Source organism: Triticum dicoccoides, chromosome 5B (genome assembly GCF_002162155.2).
Source record: "Triticum dicoccoides isolate Atlit2015 ecotype Zavitan chromosome 5B, WEW_v2.0, whole genome shotgun sequence".
NCBI classification, from domain to species: Eukaryota; Viridiplantae; Streptophyta; class Magnoliopsida; order Poales; family Poaceae; genus Triticum; species Triticum dicoccoides.
This window is the reverse complement of record NC_041389.1, coordinates 455,607,623-455,631,130: the sequence shown is the minus strand read 5'-3', so window position 1 is coordinate 455,631,130 and position 23,508 is coordinate 455,607,623.

Below are 23,508 nucleotides of genomic sequence, written 5' to 3'. Positions count from 1 at the left end.
CATTTTTGAACTTGTCTAAAACATACTAGAGAAAAGTGTTAGTCCAACAAAAGATATGTTGACATTAATTACCAAAACCACCTAGGGAGCACGTGTGCTTTCAGCACGACATTGTTGGTTTCATCTAACCATACATTAGGGAAGTAAATGTGCATATGGAGAACTCTATATTTGGAAGTAGTGAAATCCTGCAATGCTTACCATGTGTACATACCTATATTCGCCCTTCAGCAATCAATGACTAGAATAATATCCTCACAAAAATTTTGCCCACAGAACACGAGTATATAACAATGCATGGTCTGTTAGTTACCTTGAAGAATTTGTTTGTGAGTACAGAACATGATTACATAACATGCATGACATGGTAGTTTCCTGTGAAGAATCGATTGCGAGATAACATGAGTATAACCATGCATGGCACTTCTATATTTTCGAACCCAATATACATTTCCCTGTATTTTCCTCCCAGTTCCAACAGGGACATATCAATGTTGTTTCTTGCATTATCCTACTCATACTCTGAACAATGCTGATCTTACATTAACAATGCCTGTCCTTTTTGATATGATGCAGTGTCCCTATAGTTATTGCCCTTTGTAATTACACCACCTTTGCCAAAAATAGGGAAGCACAACTGGTTCCTCGCTCGATCAGATGACGGCAAAAGACTGATGATCATTCGGACACATGAGCCGGAAAAGTTATATTGCAAAAACCCCACTGTATACAAGCACCGTGTAATACGTGAGTATCCGGACAGTGGCTGTTACGTCTATAAGCAGGATACTAGCTTGTTGGGGCCTTTAGGATTTTTTAGTTAGAGGCGGGTAAACAGCCTTGGTTCACACTCTCTGTTTCTCGGACTCAATTATCCGATTAACCAGGAGATCACCGTTGGCAAGGACCTTGATGGCAGAGAGGCTCTGTTTGCTATGGAAAACTGTGTCTACACGACGAGCCCTAGGAGTTCGGGAGCATACTCCCCTGATTGTCAATGATACAGCCTGTAGCCAAAAGAAGGTGAGAATGACAAAGGCATCCGGATTAACTTTGATCCTTGGATGTCTCAATTACGACAGGCAGTGATATGGTTCAAGCCTTCAGGTTGATAGGTAATTGGGATGTTGCATCTAAAGGGTGGAGTACTGGTGTCTCCGGATCACTGGTCGCTGAAGCGGGGCTGCAAATTATGATGGTGTTGGATCATCTCTTCGAATGACTTTTTTGTCTTTGCTGCTGGTTCTGGATGGGTAGTTCTTTATTTTGTCATGCATATTCCTTGTCATTTGGTCATCCTCATCTATGTCACTCTTTCTATGTAATAGTTTCTTCTGTTTAGAATGTCATTCTCGTCTGGATCACGAGAGTCTGAGTGCTGCAGATGGGTACGTTTTGGTGGTGTAGCAAGACTTCTTATGAACTATCATGTCTTGCTGTTTATGTCAGTAGTAGTCACTAGTCAGTGTTTGAATGTTGTATATATCGTTGTTTCGAACTGTTTATTGTCTCGAACTACTGGTGGGCTAAATGAGGGCATCACCATTCTCCAGTGTTAAGAGTATATCTCCTTTTTTCAAGTTATATAATTTGAGCTCACTGTCTTTTTGATGATGTACACTTGTTTGGGCCAATGAGGTGTCGTTGAATATGGGCCGAGTAGTAACGCAATGCCAAACAAGTCAATTATGACTCTCGGGCCGGGCTCTCAAAAGATCCTGAAAAAAAAGGCCGGGCTCTCCAAAAAAGAAATAATAAGGACTCTTAGGCCGACATGTGGGCGCCACCGGTGTTTTCGTGCGCTTGCACGACAAGAGCATATTGGCGCGTGCTCGAAATTCATGCTACCTTTTCATCCCCGGTCTCCTGCCCCTCCCCCACCTCTGGAATCTTGATTGATACTCCAGTTCCCCCAAATCCCCCTCCTGTACTCCCTGTACTCAAGCGCACTATCATGTCGCCGGTCAACGCGGATCTCCGAGCCGGAGATCCTGAGGTCCGTCCTGCCTTCGGTCACTGCGTGCTGTCGCTCAACAGTGGCATGGCGGTGCTTGACGACCAGTTTGCCGTCAAAGTACTGATGGTAACCATCAACGGCGACCGGCCTCCCGTCTCGCCGGACTACCTTGTCAAAGCTCTTGGCATTGCGCACGGCATCCGAATAAGTGACTTTCTCGTCAAAGTCTGTCCGCCACCGGCTGATTTCTTCGTCAGGTTCCGAACAATTTCGACTGCAGTCGTGTGTTCGAATCTTCCCGGCATTTGTTTTGCCATGGCGCGCTAGTGAGCTTTGATCAGTGGCACCCAGGATGGGGCTCGGTGCCCTCTGAGCTTGAGTTTTTAACAAAGCTTACCTTCCACGGCATGCCTCGACGTGCTTGGAACAGCGAGTCCATGAACGAGCTTATCAACGACCTTGGATGTGAGCTTGTAAGTATGTTTGTTCCTCCAGACAGCTGGTCTCTGACGGTTATGGCATGGATGAAGAAGCCGGCCACCATACTGAAGGTGATTGGCATTGAGATACCGGTGCAGGAACTGGGGTTGTACTATTCTTCGCCACCAAGGCCGCCGCGGACCACGTTAGGGATGTACCTGTATCAAGTGTTCGTGCATATCAAAGAAGTGGTCAATCCATCAATCAAAGTCCTGCCGCCCCCGCTGGTGCCAAGGTCCGTCGACGACGTCCATTATAGGAGTCAACGTCAGACTTTCCCCGTGTTGCTCAGAACGATGGATGGCACAGGGCCTACTCCATCGCGCGGTGGAGGCCACTGCTTCTTTGGGAGAAGAGGCAGGGCTGGCTGCCTGGATGTGCTCTAATTTGAGGTAATAACTAAATCTTGTCAGATAGTACTAGTTAAATCCGAGCTATGGGTCTGAAGCACTGATATGCCAGTACATTTGATTGTGACATGTTCTAATTTTGTACCTGAACTTTTTTTAGAAAGGGTTGTACGTCAACTTAATGTGCTAGTAGATATTATTGTGTTGTCTGTCTGTTTTCTTTGCACAACATTCAAGATATTTCCCCGTCATTTATAAAGACGATGAACCGTTATGTACGACTTCGTTGGTTTCAACATAGCCCTTTCCGTAGCGATCCACTGCTTCCATCCTAATTGTGCCGCCTGCGTGAAATTTTTGTATGCAAGTTCAGTGTGCTATGATGTTCTATATGATTGTGTCAACTATAAAAGTTTTTACTGAGCATCAGTAATGCATATGGCTGAAAGATGTATTTACAAGCATCGACCGATGGGTCTCTCTCTCTATCTCTCTCTCTCTCACACACACACACACACACGCGCGCGCGCGCACGCACAAGTGGGACCCATTGAATTATTTATTTGCTCGTGACAGCTTTTAATTAGGTTCCACTGTAATCTAACTTTTTTCTTAAGTTATTAGTTGAGCTCAGTGACTTCAAAAAGTTGTATAGAAGCCTTGTTTGGGCCTTTCCGGCGTCCCTGAATGTGGGCTGAGTAACCATGTTAGGTTGTACTGTACTACACAGGCCTTTTTTCAACATCAGCAATGCAACTGGGCCGACAGTTGTACACAATATCCGGGTCAACTTGTTATCCGCCCCGCTGGGCTGCAAAGTTTCCTAGGAGGTATGCATTAGGCTTAACAAGAAAATGGACTTTAAGAAATAATAAATGGGATGTAATTATAATAACTGGGCAATTACTATGCACCAAACACGTAATTAGTTTGAAAAAATATATTATTTTTGGAATTTGGAAATTTTAATTTCATTACTTGTTGCGCGCGCAATATTTCGTTGGATTTTAACGTGATACAACTTTATTTTGAAATTATATTTAACCTGACTAGAAATTTCGGATAAAAATATTTTGGATCCCATCAAAATGTGGGAATTTTTTTTTGAATTCTGTTTTGAGCGGTTGTTTGAAATTATTAATCGTTGTCCTACCTAGAAGTTGGGTTGTACTTTTAACAAACCCATAAATGGTCTGTAGTAAATTCCATTAGAATTGAAAAATGGGTTGTACATTCTTACAAATCGCAAATGGGCTATATGTTCTCTGCCAAATCCGAGCTGTGGGCCTACTAAGTTGACGCGTACCAAGGGCTTTATCAACTTAGTCAATATAAACGATTCAAGCTGAAGTGATCGTACGATGTCCATCCAACGGCTGTAGTGCTTCTTTAACCTCTGGTCTGGTCTTCTTGCTCCAGCCGCCCAAAGCAGCGCCGGTCGTGTCGCATGCTCCTGCCTCCCGTGGCCGGCTGTGATTCCGCGAAGGCCTCACCGCCCCGTACTACTCCCACCGCTAGCCAGGCCATCCCTCTACTCACCCACACCCCCTGTTATTCTGCGGCGACGGCAGCCTCACACCACAGGCGAACCAGTGAACCCTCGTACTCCTCTCCGTGCGGGCTACCGCTGCTGCATCTTCCCCGGCTCCGCGTCGTCCCCTTCCTAGGTCTCGTCGTCGTCCAGACCATCGCCCTGGTGCTCTCGGCGCGGCGTGGTCAACGTGGTCAACGACCGACTTCCATCGGAAGAGTACTGTACATGGAGAGGCTGACAGCTGGGTCCAGGCGGCCGCAAGGAAGTGCCTCCTTATTACACGCAAAATAGGCCGTATTTCATGACGCGTGTTAACGGACCACAAACGGGCCGACTGTAACCACGGGCTGAATTTGGCCCATAAGCAGAAAATGATAGTAACGGGCCGTAAGTAAACAAATGCTGGAAATGATCCCAAGAATAAATGGGCTCTGAGAAGGCCGAAAGATAACATGGGCTGGAAACGGCCCAACAGAATAATGGGCCCTTAATGGGTATAAAGTGATACACTGTTCATTACGGGCCAGTTTCACCACGGGCCGTTAATGGGTGTAAAGTGATACACTGTTCATTACGGGTCAGTTTCACCACGGGCCATTAATAGGCCAAGAGTTACATAGGGCCTCATATGGGCCGAAAGACGTCATGGGCCATACATGGGCCAGAAGTGAAAACGGGCTGGAATCATATTGGGTGGCCCAGATGATGCTACTGGGCCTAATTCGGATAGGGCGTAATGGGCCTTGGGTTAGCGGGCTGTAAATGGGCTATATGCGAATAGGCCGTTAACGGGCTTTACATGGGCCGGCCCGCCACCTTTTGACCAAGTCAAATGGGCCGGCCTTTTCATAGGAATGGGCCTCTGTTGGGTCGTGCCACGTGTCGACGTATCATAGGCGCCTTCTGTCCAATGAGTGGATGACATCTATCCCAACGGTGAGCCAACACGTGTTTCCTCCAGCCAATGATGATTTTACACGTGGAAAATCCCCATTGGTCGGGGCTGTTAACGGGTTATCAGATCCAAAACCCGACCCGATAGCTTAACGGCGTTCTGTTACGGTGGATGCCACGTGTCAATCACCCTTGACGAAAGCACTTATGTGACGCGCGATTTATCGTCATGGAAGTGGACACTTCCGTGATGATAATTTTGGTAATGTCATGGAACACTTCTACGACAGCACAGGTATGACTATCTTGATTCTGTCATAAATTTGTCATGGATGTACATGCATGACAAAAAACGCGACCTACTGTGACAAACACGTATCATCACGGAAGTGTACTTTTTTGTAGTGTAAGGTAAAACCCAACCACAGCATTAAAGTATCAAGTCCCCTTTATCCCATACGCAAACAACCTACTTACTCGGGTCTGTGCTTCTGTCACTCACGCCACCCACCATAAGCAAATCATAAACATATTGCAAACCCTACAGCGGGAATCCCTCACGCTTGCGCGACACGGAGGGCACAATAGGACAGCACCAATAATAAAACATGCAATTCAAACCAATCATAGTAATTCATCAATCACCGGTAGAACAACGAAAATCTACTTAGACATCATAGGATGGCAACACATCATTGGATAATAATATGAAGCATAAAGCACCATGTTCAAGTAGAGGGTACAGCGGGTTGCGGGAGAGTGGACCGCTGAATATAGAAGGGGGAAGGTGATGGAGATGTTGGTGAAGATGATGGCGGTGTTGGTGAAGATCGCGGTGATGATGATGGCCCCCAGCGGCGTTCCGGCGCCACCGGAAGCAAGGAGAGAGGGGCCCCTTCTTATTCTTCTTCCTTGACCTTCTCCCTAGATGGGAGAAGGGTTTCCCCTCTGGTCCTTGGCTCCCATGGCGTGGGAGGGCGAGAGCCCCTCCAAGATTGGATCTATCTCTCTGTTTCTGCATTCTCAGATTCTGCCCCTTCACCGTTTCCTTTATATCTGGAGATCCGTAACTCCGATTGGGGTGAATCTTTCGCCCAGATTTTTCTCATAAAATTAGCTTTCTTGCGGCAAAAGAAGAGCGTCAACCGCCTTACGGGTGGCCCACGAGAGTGCCAGGCGTGCCCAAGGGGGTGGGTGCGCCCCCTGTCTCGTGGCCACCCCGGACACCGTTTTGCGTTGATTCTTCCTCCGGAAAATCCCAAATATTCAAAATAATTCTCCGTCCGTTTTTATCCCGTTTGGATTCCGTTTGATATTGGGTTTCTGTGAAACATAAATATGCAACAAACAGGAACTGGCACTGGGCACCGGATCAATATGTTAGTCCCAAAAATAGTATAAAAAGTTGCCAAAAGTATATGAAAGTTGAATAATATTGGCATGGAACAATCAAAAATTATAGATACGACGGAGACGTATCAACCCACTCATACATTGAATTGTTGAACATGCGTAGGAAGCGAGCAAGCCATGCTTTCACCGTCGCGGATCCACGTGTGTAGATGACGATGAACTCATCGCCGGTGATGGCTCTAACCTGGTACTCAGCGGCAACCATGGAGATTTGGGAGGCCATGGATTTTGGAGGAGGGTTAGGAGAAGTTGAACTATTGTACCCCGCAAAGGGAGCGAACTAATGTGAAAGGACGGGACGACTGGGAGCGAACTGTTGTAAGGTAGAAGACGGGGACGAGTAGGGCATGCGAACGGTGTGGGGTTGCTGGCTTGCCCGGTGGATAAACGTCTGCAAGCCCCCAAAGAGTTCTCGTGAACTATGCGGGACCCACTAAATGTCATGTCTACTAGACCCATATCGTAGGCCTGGCGGTATAGCTTCTGCCTGTTTGCACGCCATGCCGGCGCGTGGATGTAACTTCACTTAATTCCGTCAACCGTCGCGCCTCCCACGACCTTCGCCTCCCTCGCGCGGTCGCGCCCTTTGAGACTTCGACCGGCTATAAATGAGCAATTTTTTGCCTACTCCACATGCATGATACTCGCTCTGGCCCTTTTTACTCCCGTCAACCGTTTGCAAAGTGTTTGACCAAATTTATACTAAAAATATCAATATCTACAATACTGATTATAATGAGTATAAGAACTACGTTTTATAATGAGTATAAAAATATTGATTTGACATTGTGAATGTTGATACATTTTTCTATAATTTTGGTCAAAGTAGAGGTACATTGACTTCAGACAAAACTTAAATGCACAATGCAGACTAGTTCCTCCGCCCAGGTGCGTGCCATGTCCTATCATGTCATCACAACAAGGTTAGCTATTAGAGTACTACTACCTCCCTTCTAGTTTAAAGGGCTCGATTCAAAAAATTTGCCTACTCTTAGCAAGATAGAGGCGGTGGAATAGTTTTTGTAGTCTGCAAAAGTACTCAACTAATGTTGTTGTTCTTCACAAAAAATGTGTTTACCAATGCATGCATGAACACTAGTTACTCTAAAACCCCCTCTCTTCTTTAATTCTTTGCCACATCAGCATGTTTGCTATTCCCGTGTGCATGATACCAGCTAAGTTACCACCATTATGGCCAGCCTTAATCATCGCATGCAATAATTTAGTGCACCTTGAAATATGAACATGTGTGGGGCGTGTATGTTTTTAATGACTTGAGACTATACCTAGCCCGGCATGCAATATGACTTATTATGCACCGTTCCCCATACCTGCAGGAAGTCTGTTTATCTCCAAATCTTTTCCTCTCCATGTGTGGAAACAATATGCCCGCCAGACTCTCCTTCTCCCTCCGACGGTCCCACCACTCCACCCCGTGTGGAAAAAATCTGCATGCATGACTCTCCTCCCCCCACGCTTGTCCAATCCATTGTGACCAGCAATATTTCCACCCCTTACCTCCCCCGTAATTTACTCCAACAAATATGCCCACGTAGTTGTTACGTTAATCACGCAACATATCTTCCGGGACGCTGCTTCAGTTACTTAACTGCAGGTGCATTGGGTCACTGACATATGGGCTAACAAGGGTCTGGCCCACATGTCAGTGATGCAACTGGACCTGCAGTTAAGTCAGTGCAGCTCAGTCCATATCTTACGTAGGTGTGCCATTCCTCGCTATAAATACTGCGCCTCCCACGGCATTCGGAAGAACGCTCACGTTCATCACTATCTCCTCCCCCTCCCTCTCAAGTCGACCACCATGGCATCGCCCCTCCCAAGCCCTAGGCACCCCTCGCTGCACCGCCCGGACGGTCACGAGTCGCCGTTCCATTCCTCACCACCACTAGTCGAGGAGGACGCATCGGCGTTCCACTCCTCGCCGCAACGCGTCGAGGTGGACGCGTCGGTGTTCCCAATCTCGCCAGCACGTGCGTCGGAGGACGCGTCGGCTCCCCACTACGAGGATAATGCCGCGCCGCCCGCCGAGCCCCCCCCCCCTCAGCCTTGAGGAGCTTTGGAAATAAATCGATGTTGCCATATGGGAGGCTTTGCCGCCGGCAGAGCACGCCAAAGTAGAGGTGGAGAAGAAGGCCGAGGAAGAGAAGCGCGCCGCGGGGCAAGCTGCCTGGCAGGTATATGTCATGTCCGAGAGAGTCAGGCAATTGGCTCTTTGGCAGAAGGCTCGTGCAAGGGCCGTGAGGATGGCAGAGGACGCCCGTGCCAAAGCCCTGAGTGTAGTCGGGCCCAAGCACCTCATCTACGCTTGGTGGTTCGTGGATCAGGTGCACGTTTCCAGCAAGGAGGAGTACCTGATGGCGCCGGATCACCACACCGGTGAGATCGTGCTCGCTCGCCGACAAGCCACCAATTAGCACCTCGCAAGTTGCAAGGCTGAGGAAGATGCGTTGCATCGGCGTGCTGGGAAATAGCCACGCACCAGGGCACTCGTGGCACGCCGCAAGCGCTCCTGTGAGTGTCGTGGCTTTTAGTAGGAGTATAATTTAGTTTCGTAAGGTGATCTCATTAGTTTCCGGACGCAAATGATAAATCTCGAACGTTCGGGAATTATTAGCGTCCTTAATTAAGTATGTAAGAGGTAAAGTTTGGAAACCTTGTGTATCTGTACGCATTTTGTAAGTAGGTGCATACAGCAGAAACTTTAGTACTATATACTATCGCACTACACGTCTCTCTCTATATACGCTTGCAGACTGTGCTACTCCCTCTGTCTAGGTGAATAAGTCATCTTTGGTTGTGCACCGTGACCAAGAAGGAGGGAAGACTTTATACACCTAGACGGAGGGAGTACTACTATTACTTATGTATGGGCAAATGCACGTTTTAACATTATGATGCGGTTTTTGTAAAAGTAGAAAAACAGCACTAGTCAAGCTTGTGAAATGATTCAATGCAAAACAAATGCAAAAATGCTCGTTTGATTGTTTACTTTTAGCTTCCTTCTCTGTGGTTATTTCTCTGTCGTACTTTGTACGGAGTATCTCACTGGTCGGAAAGGCATGCAAATTCCCAAACCGCTTCCTACACCCTGTATCGAATTTTTTGCCTAACAAGTTGTGCCGTGCAATTGGAATTCCAACTTGAGTACTAGTACTACTAGTAGGAGTACCAGGGGTCAGTTTGTTTAGGCTTCTAGATTAGTAGTAATCCCATTACTACTAGCTCCGTCCTGGTTTATTGGTCCCCATTGCAATCTGTGTTAAATTTTGATCATAAATTTAACTAATGAAATGTTTGTGATGTCACATGCACTAACATTTTATCAGTTAAATCTTTGGTCAAAATTTACCACAAATTACAATGATGACGAATAAACCAGGATGGAGGTACTCCCTCCATTTTTGTATACAAGGCCACTATAAAAAGTACATTTTGCATCTATACAAGGCCACCAACAGTAATCGAGACAAATATTAATGATGTTTCCTCGTACTAGTAACCCATGGCATAATTACTAGCATGCATGTAGTGGATGATAATGACAAACTCATCTACTTCCTCTCTCATGGCCACTCAACTTCTTCTAATGTGCATGCACCCTATTAATTAACCCGGTAAACAAGAAAATAAATTGACTTGTAAAGCACACATTGATTTTTATCTTGGTACCTGTAATTTGAGTTTGTGGCCTTGTATATAAAAATGAAGGGAGTACTAGTAGTAGTTTAGAAGCCCAAATAAATGATTGAGGCGCCTTAATGTTACTCTCCACTGTGACTAGTCTTATGGGAAAAGCTGGGGAAGAGACGGCTTATTTTTTAAGCCGCCAAAAGAACTAGCCCTAGGAGTAGTAGCTAGGGATACTAGGAGTAGTAGCTAGGGATCGAGTGTGCGAGATGAACCGGAGAAAGTAAATGCAAAGAGATTAAATGCAAAAAAGACAGAGGGATGTGATGGTTGCTTGTCCGTTTATTTTACTAGACCACTTATTACTGGCAGTGGTTGGGTTTTGTGATATGACGGCTTTACTGCCGCGCCACGTGCGGGGTGAGACTCCCGTGCAGCGCCGCCCTCTACACTTGTACTACATCGGTCGTGGTTTATTAGTCCCCCATTGAATTTGACTGAAGATTTAACTGACAAAATGGTAGTGCAAGTCAACAAAAACTATATCGTTGGATTCGTATTTGAACATAGTTTTGAATGATATAATTTTAGGTGACATGCATCAGCATTTATCGTACTATATATAATGTTAGTTCAATTTTTGGTCGTACTAATCTATAGTAGTAAGGTGCCCATGCGTTGCACGGAAGAGTGAAATGCATTGATCGGGGAGTTGTTTATTTTGACAAAGGATGTGGGGTCATCTCATGTGTAACAGGTATCGATAGGTTTCTTCGGATATTATTTCATCCCTAGAGCTCACAAACATCCGGGTGAAATAGATAAAAAGGTATCTTTTGCAAACAAAAGCGTTCAACTGTTCAACCTGCATCCAAAACTTGTGAAGAAATAACACTTATTGTGCTTTGCAAGAAATGATCTTTAAGAATTAGTTTTTGAGTATCGATTGTTATACATGTTGGCTACAGATGACATGGCACTTTCTTGTAGTCAACCGTTGGCTATACTATTAAGTATTAACCATGCCCTTGTACACCTAGACGGAGGGATTAAATTAGGATGACTTGGAAGGGGCAGAGGAGATGTAAGAAATGGTTCATAGTCAGTCTTTCACCAGTACTGTAGTAAAAGTTCATACATGGAAGATTCTAGACTAAACCATAAACGGATACACTTTTATTCATGCGCGATACTCCAATAGAGCACGATCATGCATGGAAGTCTCCACATGCTTAAACAGCGGATTACATTGAGCAAAGACTAATGATCAACATTTAACTTGCTAATGCGCATGTCCAGGTGAACCTCCTTGGAGTCCCCGTGCATCGCGTTGGCGGGTAAATAAGACCATGGGTTTTCCAAGTCCACATCGGTGGGAAGGTCCCAGCTCCGCAGAATCCAAGTCCGTTTGATGTAGCCGGTGTCGCCGCCCACGTGACCCAGAGGGGTAGTAACACTGAGCACGCACCCATACATCGGCCTTGTGTCAGTGTCAGCGTCAGCAGCGTCGCCCCTGACGCACACTACAAAGACAAGGCGGCGGCCTACGCGGGCCTCGCCGGTGCCCATGATCAAGAGGAAGACGCTACCGTCCTCCTCCAAGACTAGCAGGTGGCGGTGATCCTCCAGCGACTCCGGCATGGTGAACGGGTAGCACGTTTCATACTTGATGTTCTCCGCCAAGGGCCAGTAGTGACCGCTGCACGCATCCATGAGGTGATGCACCATGTCCGCCGGCGAGCCCCAAAATGGCATCGGGCACTCATAGCAGTAGACGAAGGGCTCCTTGGAGGCATCGACCAGGCCGTCCATGAAACGGGAGTGGCTGTAGGGGACGTTGCGCCAGTTGAATATATGAGCAAGTTACTACGAGATTTAATCTGAATAAGCACAAAATAAATCATGACGGCTATAACTGAGATGAAACTAATCATGTGGACTAGCATAGTAGTAGGATACAGAGTAGAAACATGAATTCTACCACGATTTCGAACAGGAAGGACATAAACACATACGGTGCAACGGGAGCAGCACCGTTGGCATTGAGGTTGTCGCCCATGTCATTGAGGAAGAGGTTGCCGAGGTCGGGGAAGAAGTCGTCATCGGTGAAGTCATGGCTGCCAGCAGTTGCGAGAGTGCGCTCCCCAAATTTCAACAGCGCCCGCTGAATGGAGCGCAAGAGGGAGTGGCTGTAGGGGACGTTGCGGCCGCCGAATGGAGCGCAGGAGTAGCACACGAAGCAGTAGATGGTGTCCTTACTAGTACTCCCTAGTCTCTACTCTTATAGAAAACCGAGTTGGTGATGATGGTGTGCCTGCCATCTTGTAATATAGACCGTTCGATCTATTTCTGATGGATAGAAAGCCAACTATGACAATTTTACAAAAGATACCCGCACCTCTCTCCACATTTACAGATAAGGCCTTGCCTCGTTCATCCTTATCTCCCACAACCTCGTGCTCCTCCCTACGTCTCTATGTCTACTCTTATCTCTATTTCTACTACTCTTCTTTGTTTTTTATAACAAATCAAATAGTACTGCGCCATCCGCTGCACGCCTGGCTGAACACGCCTCCTTGCCTCCATCATCACCAACTGAGTCATTTATAGGAGTAGGAGTAGAGAAAAAAGCGAGTTGGTGATAATGGTGTGTCGTGCAATGCACGGGCATCTTGCTATTTTTTTGCATATAATTCCAACGCCACGTAGACACGGTCTTTGACCATTTTACAACTATGTTAGTATCATTGTTTTTTTCGACGGGATGTTAGTATCATTGTTAGTGGTCAGCCGGTGCAAGTTATTGCCCCGGGTGTTTTAACATTTCTTTAGTAATGATATCTGGCGATTGTTCGGCACGAGCTCAATATTGGCGAATCCCACGTAACCGTCAGATTTCCATCTGACGGTGGCCTGTTTTTAAGCCATACACACGTATTGTAACTGTGTTGTGGGCGTTTGCAAATGCCATGTCTCCCAGCGAACGTTTGCTGGGGATTGAGTTAGCTCGGTTCGTAGTCGTTCCATGCTCGGGCATTGAAGTTTGTAACTATTTTAGATTAGAATATACTACTCCTCCGGTGCTAGTAGTAGAGCAGAGTCCTACTCTACTACTCTACTCAAGCAAGTTAGGGCATAATAGTAGGTACTGTAGGGATACCAATACTGTGATCACTCAAGCAAGTTGTCTGGCATCGATATGACCCTACGCTGCTGGTATGTGTCTCGTAAGTCAAGCGGCGTGTTGTAGTCATCATCACCTATCCACTTCCCGCAGCACATATTCGCTTCTCCATCTTTGTACGCACATAATCTCGTCCAATCTTCCATCCCCGCTAAGGTGCCTCCCCCCTCGTCCGAAACCCAAGCACTAACAATGGCAGAACCGAGCAACATCCGCCGAAAGAGTGGCTGGAATTCTCTCCCCACAGAGGTAATCAAGCTCATTGTTTAGCGTGTGGACAATCTCAATACCATGCCGCTCGCCGCGTGCTCGTCGGGGCTGTACCGTTTACTCAAAGCCCTCGGGCCAGAGCTTTTTAAGCTAGCTCCTTGCTTGTTGATGCCGCCTGATCTTCAGAAACGTTGTGTCACACAGCATAACGATCGTAGGGTGGCGAGCGTCAACCCCCTTGACTACGATCCGATCCCTGTCACCCTCAACTACATTAATGGTATGCACTGGGTCGGCATGAACATGTCTTGGATGGTGCTTGTCGACGGTCGCGGCAGCTGGATGCTCGTGGAGGTCTACACCCGCTGATCGATCCCCTTCCTTCGATTAACACTGCACTGCTTTGGCACCGTGGCCCATAATACTCGGAATCTTAAAGTAGCCAGCATGATACCAAGTTTGATTTGCTCAAGGTTATAATCTGCCAAGTGCCCACAAGATCTGCAAATTATAAAGACTTCGGGATAATTGCATTCTTCAACCGCGGTCTCGCCTATCTGACAGGTCACTGCAGTAAGTGGACAAATCTGCACGTCCATCGCAGGATCATACATCCTCCATGGTTCTCTGATGCCATTACACACAAGGGCTTCATTTACACTGTCGACTCCTACTATGGCTGGACGTATTGCTGGCCTACTCCAGTCATCGCTACAATCGGCTGTTACAGCAGTATGTTACTTTCCTATGATATCATGATGGCTTGCTTATATTATTGTCAATATTTAGTGAAAAAATATTCATGCTCATAACATGTTGTTCTTAAGATTGACTACATCAAGAGCCCTTTTTATTTGACTCCAACTTGATATGATGTTGTAGGCCGCCTGGTGTCCCTACCCTTCCTAATCCGAGAACCTTTCAAAGAAAAGAGGCATGGTAGTTGCAGCTGGTTCCTGGCTCGATCAGACGATGGCGAACGATTGACGATCGTTCGCACGTACCGGACGTGTTGTTTCACGGAATACAATCACAGTCACTGCAAGGTCTTTGAGCAGGATCCCAGCTTCTCTGGGCCTTCAAGAATTTTTGACTGGAGGCTGGTAAGTAGCCTTGGTACACGCTCTCTGTTTGTCGGACTGAATTATCCGATTAACCAGGATATAACCGATGGCAAGGATCATGATGGCAGCACGGTTTCGTTCATCAGGCAAAACTATGTGTACACATCGTACCATGCGTCTCTGCATGCACCATACCCCGATATGTGCCGCCACGCTCTGCAGCCCATAGTAGGAGAGAGGGTCGCAAGTATCAGACTTCGACCTGCTGGCTGGAGTTTTCGCCGTTAGGCACCCATCTGGTTCAAGCCGTTAGTCAATCTCCACAGATTAATAAATAGTAACGTCTAACTGAGCCAGTTAGTTAGATGCGTACACTTGGTGTAGTAGGATCTTTATTTAGTTTGATGCATACACTTGTTCTTATTTGGTAGCCCTTTTGTAATAATGGCTAATGTTTGGTTTGGAAGAGAGAGCTGCGTCTTCACTCTTCTGGCCTGCTTACTGCTTCTGTTGCACCCCCAGCCCTGGTTGTTGCTGCTGCTGTTTTCAATGTACAATCAGTAGTATATTTCGTCTATTCGTTGAATAAGTGTGTTGTTAGAACGACGAACACAATGTTTTGGAAAATCGTTGCACGGTTTGATCCTTAGTGCCCGTACCGTATGTAACGCATATTATTTTTCATACAAAACACATTTTCCACTTGTTGATAACATGCAGCCCACTGATGAAGGCCCAATAGAGGAGCCCATAATTAAGTGGAAGGGAGGCTCTCACATGAATCCGGCCCAGGTACATGCTCATGGTCCCCTAAAAATAAATAAGTAAATAAATAAATAAATAAATAAAGCTAAATGCTCATGCCCCTTTCAATTTGTTGCTTGGGTTCTGTTTCTAGCCTTCCCCATGGACTATCAGACAGACCACTACATCAACAAGGCGGTATCTTGCTTTGGCAAATTAGATCTATGGCACGGACCGGGGCAGAACAAGGAGAGGGATCTCGTCAGAGTTCTTCTCAGTAACATTGCGCAGGTGCCACACAGTCTGGTTGTCAAGCGTATCGGCACCTTGCCGGGCATGGGAAGATCTTGGTCCATTCCGGTGTATGTCCTTAACAGCAGAAATGTTCTCCCCGAGCTGGTTGGTAATGAAGATGAGGCTCCTCCAATGAATGCATCACCCCATCCTTATGAGTTGCCCTATTTGACAGCAGCACAGCAATGGCTGCTTGATCACCAGCAGATCGATGCGGCATGGGAACAGCAAGCTCCTCTTCAACAGCAGCAAAATGATAGCTGGGGAGTTTGGCCTGTAGCACCCCCACCGTACAGAGGATTTAGCTTTAGAACCTTGTTCCAATACAATGGACCCTCGCTAATGGATGGAGTGGAGCAGGAAAGTAACATATCTGATGATTCACAGGATGAATGGTCTGTCTATTCTGAGGTTGAGGAAGTTGTTGATGCTCTGATCAATGGCAGGGAAGTGCCTGGAGCACTTTTCGTTCGAGCTATGGGCATCTCTCACACGATGAGGGTGGGAGTTGAGGATGATTTTTCTTTGCTGGAATTTCTCTGGATGATCTCTCTGGGCAGATTCACTCGCTGCATTGAAGGGCCCGAAAATTGCTCTGTTTCAACACTGTACCATGGGTGCCTGCCGATAAACCCCCTCGCTTTCTGTATTGCTGTTACTCAGGCAGTCGCCAGAGGAAGATGTGCTGTGAGCATTGGCCGTGGCTGCCCCATGCCTGCTAGTTTTGACATGCCTGTCATCATCAAGTTGGAGGTCTGGGACAGGTACGCTACACAGCTCTCCCCTGCAATTGTTGGAGTCGACTTGGCGTCTTAAACTTCTGTTGAAGCTCCTGACACTTTTATGCCGGAGTTACACACTGCCAAGCCAACCAATCAGTATCTACGGAAGATCATCACAGCAGAAAAGGCCCCTATTGACACTGCTTCTCTGCGCCGCAGCTCTCGCTCCATGAAATACGACGGATTCAGAATTCCCCAGGTCACTGACATGAAGAAGGGGCAGTCCAGGGTCAAGCAGCGGGGCGCGCCTTCTGTGGTATGCTCTTCCAAGGTAACGGCTCCATCCACCAACCTGCTGATCAGTGACCCTCTCGCGGCCGACGACCAGGTGCCTCCCCGATTCCTATCCAACAGCTTCAATTTGTTAGCACTACTCTCTGTGGGATTTCACCTGATGATCTGAGCTCCCAGAAGCTTCTAGATGGCGAGCAAGGGGAGGCAGACCCGAAGCTGCACTAGGGGAGATGTCGCAGAATAAGCAGTGGAACGTTCTCTGCTAGAATGTTCGCGGGATCAACTCTGAAAAGAAGGAGTTGGCGATCTGTAATCCTATAGATATTAGTGGGTGTTCAGTGGTTTGTCTACAAGAAACTAACCGCGACTCTTTTGATGCTTCCTTTGTTAAGCAGTTCTTTCCGAAGAAATTTGATATGTTTGAATATGTATCCTCTGTTGGGAACTCAGGTGGTCTTATTACTGTTTGGATGAGTTCGGTTTTCACTGGTGTTACAATTTTTTCTGAAACCTTTGCGCTCGGCGTCAGGCTCACTTCGACGCAGTCTAATGATTCATGGACGTTAGTTAATATCTATGGACCATGTGTCGATCCTCGTCGAACGATTTTCACAAATTGGTTGTTTGACCTTGATATCCCCCACAGTGAAGATTGGCTCATTCTCGGTGATTTTAATTTTATTCGAGCACCAGACAACCGAAACAGGGGAGGGGGAGACGCTAATGATATGTTACTCTTCAATGAGTTCATCAGAAGGCAGTCGCTAGTTGAATTGCCGATCAAGGGGCGTTCGTTCACCTGGAGTAACATGCAATTAGATCCGTTGCTTGAGCAACTCGATTGGCATTTTACCATTGTTAACTGGGCCGCGAAGTATCCTAACACTGTTGTTATGTCTTTGGGTAAACCCACGTCTGACCATGTACCCTGCTATGTCAGTATCCAATCTAAAATTCCCAAGTCCAAAATCTTTCACTTTGAAGATTATTGGATCAAAATGCCGAGTTTCCTTGACGTTGTCAAATGATCGTGGGCCAAACGTTGCTATGCCCCGAACACAGCCGCGGTGCTGTGCAAGAAGCTTAAAACACTTTGATATGACCTCAAGCAGTGGAGCAAGAAAAACTCCAAGCTCTCGATGCTCATTGATAATTGCAACAAGACCCTCTTGGAGATTGACGGGCCGGAGGAGAAAAGAAGACTGTCTGTTCCTGAGACCAACTTCAGATTGATCCTGAGACAAGACCTACTCCATTTATTAGACTGCAAGAAAGTTTATTGGAAGAAGCATTGCACGGTCAGATACTTCAAGTATGGAGACGTCAACACGAAATTCTTTCATAGAGTGGCCACTGAGCGGTACCGTAGAAACAGCATTGCATCTCTCAGATTGCCCGATGACTCGATCATACATGATCACGCAGGCAAGGAGGTTGTGCTTTTTCAAGCGTTTAAGGAAAGACTTGGGTGCTCCAACTAGAATAACATGAAATTTGACTTGTCTCGGATCATCAAGAGGGTAGAAGGGCTCCAAGCTCTGTCTGCTCCTTTCACCCACAAGGAAATTGACGAGGTGATCAAAGAGATGCCGGCCAATCGTGCCCCAAGCCCGGATGGTTTCAGTGGTAGTTTCATCAAATCATGTTGGCACATCATTAAGGGAGATTTCTACCGATTCTGCTTCGAGTTTCATGCAGGTACTCTGAACCTTGACAGCCTGAACACGGGGTTTATAACTCTTATCCCTAAAATCCAATCGCCACAAACTGCTAATGACTATCGAAAAAATCACCCTGCTGAACTATTGCCTTAAGATCCTGACCAAGCTACTCGCTAACCGTTTACAATGAGTCGTCCTCAAGATTATACATTGCAACCAGTATGGTTTTCTGAAAGGCCGATCGTTTCAAGACTGTGTTGCATGGGCGTACAAATTCATCCATCAGTGTCAGGCCTCGGGACGTGAGATTGCGATCTTGAAGTTGGATTTCGCTAAAGCCTTCAACACGATCGAACATGCCCCAATGATGGAAATTATGAAATGCATGGGTTTTGATGATCGGTGGCTTGGATGGATCAAGTGCTTGTTCTCGACGGCCAAATCCTCGGTTCTACTCAATGGGACACCAGGCAGACAATTCTTATGCTTGCGTGGAGTGCGCCAAGGAGACCCGCTTTCTCCTCTAATTTTTGTGCTCACAGCAGATCTGTTGCAGGCTGCAGTCAATGACGCTTATAGAGCAGGTAATCTCCAGCTGCCCATCCCAGCCCGGGAGGATGACTACCCTATGATACAGTACGCCGATGACACAATTCTTGTGTTGCCCGCGGAGGAGAGCCAAGCTGAAACCATCAAGTCCATCCTTCAAGACTACGCATCGTCTGTGGGGTTGCACATAAATTTTCAGAAATCAACTCTGATTACAGTCAACACAGCCGCGGACACCACCTCTCGCTTGGCGTAGGTTTATGGCTGCTCCATTGGGTCCATGCCTTTTACTTATCTAGGGTTGCCCATGGGAACGGCCAGGCCGACTGTCGTGGACCTCATGCCGCTGGTGTCATCGGTAGAGCGCAAAATCTCTACGGCAGCCTCTCTGCTCGACCTTGGTTCAAAGCTTACTCTGGTGAACTTAGTGATTTCCTCCCTTGCAATCTATGTGATATGTTCCATCAGGCTCCCCCCCGAAAATACTAGATCATCTGGATAAACTAAGGCGATATTGCCTTTGGACAAAGAACACGGACGATGGATTGAAAGCTGTCTCCATGGCAGCCTGGGAGTTAGTTTGGAGGCCCAAGCACAAGGGAGGGCTCGGGGTGCTAGACTTGAAGATCCAAAATCAGGGCCTACTGCTCAAACAGCTGCACAAATTCTATAACTGCATGGACATTCCATGGGTTCATCTTATTTGGAACACATAATATGAAGGCTTAGCCCCGCATGCTTCTGGTCCGTGTGGGTCGTTCTGGTGGAAAGACGTAATGAATCTAGCGCCAACCTACAGAGCAATCACTTCGGTTGAGCTTGGGGATGGGGGTTCAACCTTGTTCTAGAAGGATGCCTGGCATGGTGACATTCTGGCTGATAGTCATCCCCGTCTCTTCTCCTTCACCAAGCACGAAGACATATCTGTCAAATTACTCCTGACATCACCTACGCTTGGCCAAAACTTCTATCTGCCACTTTTGGTGCAAGCCAGAGAAGAGCTCGATGACTTACAAACCTCCCTGGCTTCGGTGGAGCTCACGGAGGTGAACGATGCCTGGCGTCTGATCTGGGGTGCCGAGGAGCTCGCCTCCAGCAAATTCTATCTGCACTGTTTTCGGGACATGGAAGTGGACGTTGCATTTAAGTGCATCTGGAAATCCAAGTGCACCAACAAATGGAAGGTTTTTGCATGGCTGCTTCTTGCGGATAGGCTGAACACTAGGGGGCTGCTCAAGAGGAAGCTGATGAAGCTGAGGGATGACAACTATGCATGCCTACTGTGTCACCATTCACCCGAGGAAACGGTAGAACATTTGTTCTTTCACTGTGAATTTAGTCAAACATGTTGGGGGAAGCTGGGGATCACATGGCCACTGCATGGCAACCGGGTGCAACTTTTGCATGCAGCTAAAAGCACGTGGGGCAGGCCAATGTTCATGGATGTCTTCATCATAGCCTCCTGGAGCATATGGAAGGAACGTTACAATAAACTATTTAGAAGTGTGGCACCAACCGTCGAGGGGTGGACCCAGAGATTCAAAATGGACTTTGGCATGATGAGACACAGGACCAACCAGGCCTTGGTGCCTTTTGTTAATCAAGTAGTTGACCTGATCTAGCTACATATACCTTGTACCTTTGATGTATAGGGACACCCTAACTCCTCCTACCCCTATGTAATTGCTATCCCTTGTAAATTTGTGCCTTGAAATGTAATACAAAAGTCAGTGGGGGGCTGCCCTCACTGTCCCAAGTTCTCAAAAAATGCTCATGCACCAGTTCTTTAAATTCATGATTTAACAGGAGGATATTATTTCCTATGATAGTGTCGTTACATTCAGCCGATATTATTTTTAGGCAAAGATAGCGACCAGTCTTCTTTCTCCCAGCATTTTCTTCCTGCAACCAGTGGACCCATGCAAATCGTAGTCAACATTGTAAATAGTTCCGGTCCATTTATTTTTCAATAAGAATGTCCAACCTAGCCCGGCACATTGGTGACAGCACTTTATCCTCCACCTTGGTGCGCTCGCCGCGGCGCCGCCGTCTGGCCCTGTCAACATAGTGAATCGGGAGAGAACTATAGTTGTGAGTATGACAGTACAGACCCACTAGGTCCACTCCCGAACACAAGCAAGCGCCTCTTTTACTACTCAGATGCACCCCTCGTTTTTACTCTAATCCACCCTGCTGATATCCGGGACCCACATCATTTTTAACGTATAGTCAATTAACGACAGAATTGCACAACTTTTTTTGAGTAGTAATTCGGAGGAGCAGGCTATAACTGGGTTGTGCGGTCTCTGTGGCCCGTCTAACAACATGACCAGCCCAGCAGGTTTTTCTTTGGGAAAATAGGTAGCCCAGTATTTCTTTTTGAAGAATACCTAAGCTAGGCCTATTTGTTTTCTTCGACTTACTATGCTGCAAATCTTTCAAGACAAGGAGGGATGCATTCCGGCCTGGCCAAAGAGTATGGTCAGTGTCTGTTAAAAGTAATATCAAAGGGGTTGAAAATTCCAAAAAAATTATAGCAAATGGGATATTAGTTTATTTTTTTTGTTTTTGTTCTTCACTGATATTTTATAGTATTTCATTTGATTTAACATGACATAGTACTAATTTATTTTTAAATTTGTTTTAGTATGGCTACTATTTTTTGGATTAAGAATATTTTGTTCCCCGGCAAAAAATTGCGAATTTTCAAAATTGCGCACATATTTAGTTATTTTTTTAACCCTAGTACTGACCAGAAAATGGGTAGCAATTCTAAAAATGGAAAACGGGCTGCAATAAATTCCATATGAATTAGAAAATGAGTAAAAATTATAAAAATAATAGCAAATGGGCTATACACGCCATAGATTTCGAGGCTGACTTGTTTACACAAGGCTTTGTCAGTCAACACATGATTCTAGCAGCAGTGACTGTTGGATGTCCATCCAACGGCGGACATGCTTCTTCAATCTCTGATCTTCCTGCTCCAGCCGCCTAAACTAGCACCGACGGGACTGCCTGCTCCCTCCTCTTGTGGGCCGCTGTGATGCCGCACGGGCTTCCCCGGCCCACCCTACTCCCTCTGTTGGCCTGGCTGCACGCAATCAACTGCCTCTTTATTACGCGAAAAAAATGATTCCTCCCACTGACATCTGGGGCGCACCGGTTGGGACGCTGACCTGTGGGCCTACTAAGTTGACACGTATGCAGGGCTTGTCAACTTAGTCAACAAACGATTGTAGCAGCAGTAACCATTAGATTTGAATCGAACGGTCATACTGCTTCTTCAAGTGCTGCTCTTCTTGCACCAGCCGCCCAAACCAGCGCCGGCGAGACCGCCTGCTCCTGCCTCCAATGGTCGGATGTGTTGTCATTGATGCCTCACCGCCCCTACTACTCCCACCGCTAGCTAGGCCCTGCGGCAACGGCAACCTCACACTGCAGCCGAACCAGTGAACCCTCATACTCCTCTCCGCGTGGGCATCCACTGCTGCGTCTTCCCCGGCTCCGCGTCGTCCCCTTCCTAGGCCTCGTCGTCGTCCACCGCCCTGGTGCTCTCGGCACGGCATGGCTGACGTGGTCATGGAACGACTTCCATCGGACGTGGACTGTACGTGGAGAGGCCGATAGCTGGGTCCACGGCCACACAAAAGGAAATGTGTCCTTATTACACGCAATACAATGATTCCTCCAGCTCACATCTGGGACCCACCAGAAGGGCCTCTGTATTTCGTGAAAAAAATGTTCCCCCCACTGACAGGTCGGACTCACCAGCTATATCTTCGCATGCAAGGAAGTGTCTCCTTATTATACACAAAAAATGAATACCCCCTGCTAGCTGGGACCCACCATAGTGGGTGGCTGACTTGTAGGCCTACTAAGTTGATGGGGACGGAGGGCTTTGTCAACTTAGTCAATACTCCAGTGACCATATGATGTCCAGCCAATGGCCATAGTGCTTCTTCAACCTCTGGTCTTCTTGCTCCAGCCGCCCAAAGCAGCGCCGGTCGTGCCGCCTGCTCCTGCCTCCCGTGGCCGGTTGTGCTGCCGCGGAGGCCTCACCGCCCCCATACTACTCCCACCGCTGGCCAGGCCATCCCTCTACTCACCCACACCCCCTATTATTCTGCGGTGACGGCAGCCTCACACCACAGCCGAACCAGTGAACCCTCGTACTCCTCTCCGCGTGGGCATCCACTGTCGCGTCTTCCCCGGCTCTGCGTCGTCCCCTTCCTAGACCTCACCGTCGTCCACGCCGTGGTGCTCTCGGTGTGGCGTGTTTAACATGGTCAAGGAACGACTTCCATCGGACATGGACTGTACGTGGAGAGGCTGATAGCTGGGTCCACGGCCGCAGCAAGGAAGTACCTCCTTATTATGCGGAAAATAATGATACCTCCACCTGACAACAGGGACCCACCGGACGAGCCACTGTATTTCGTGAAAAAAATGTTTCCCCCCTGACTGCTGGGACCCACCAGCTACATCTTCACATGCAAGGAAGTGCGTT